Raw genomic sequence first — 910 nt, 5'->3', positions numbered from 1 at the left:
AGAGAGAGAGAGAGAGAGAGAGAGAGAGAGAGAGAGAGAGAGAGAGAGAGAGAGAGAGAGAGAGAGAGAGAGAGAGAGAGAGAGAGGGGACAAAGGTGAAAGGTAGTGCTTGTGTGGTGGAAATTTTAGGGTGACTGAGAGGGGAAAAAGGAGGGCGTTTTTAGGGTTCCATGGAGTAAAGTGGAGGAAATGGGGAAAGAGAGGGTGAGGGGAAGGAAAAAAAAAATAGGGGAGGAAAATGAAGAAAATGAGGTACAGATAAGGAAAATAGTTAAGGAAAAAAATAAGTAAAGGAAAACTAAGAGGAAATAAAATGGAGAAAAAAAGATGCTAGGTTCAAGAGAGAGAGAGAGAGAGAGAGAGAGAGAGAGAGAGAGAGAGAGAGAGAGAGAGAGAGAGAGAGAGAGAGAGAGAGAGAGAGAGAGAGAGAGAGAGAGAGAGAGAGAGAGAGAGAGAGAGAGAGAGAGATGAGGGGGTGGCGAAAAATAGTGATGAAAGATAAGAGAGAAACGGAAGAGAGGAAAAAGTTCATGATAGAGAACTTACAGGGAGGAAGAAAGAGGTGGAAGAAAAATAGGAGGAAAGATGCATGGAGGGAGATAAGGTGGAGGAAAACAAAGTGGAAACAAGAGAGATAAGGAGTGGAAGAAGGAAAAGAGGAGGAGGACGAGAAAAAAAAGTGGAGAGAGAACTTAAAGGCTTAAAGAAAATTAAATATATTGGACACAGGAATATCGTGTGTGTGTGTGTGTTGACGTATGTATCTTTACGTGTGTGTGTGTGTGTGTGTGTGTGTGTGTGTGTGTGTGTGTGTGTGTGTGTGTGTGTGTGTGTGTGTGTGTGTGTGTGTGCTGTCCTTTTTACGTGGACAAATTTTTACATTCTGTATATCTTTATTTATTTTTTATTT

The sequence above is a fragment of the Scylla paramamosain genome, chromosome 30 (genome assembly GCF_035594125.1).
Source record: "Scylla paramamosain isolate STU-SP2022 chromosome 30, ASM3559412v1, whole genome shotgun sequence".
NCBI lineage: Eukaryota > Metazoa > Arthropoda > Malacostraca > Decapoda > Portunidae > Scylla > Scylla paramamosain.
Note: the sequence above shows the minus strand (reverse complement) of the source record.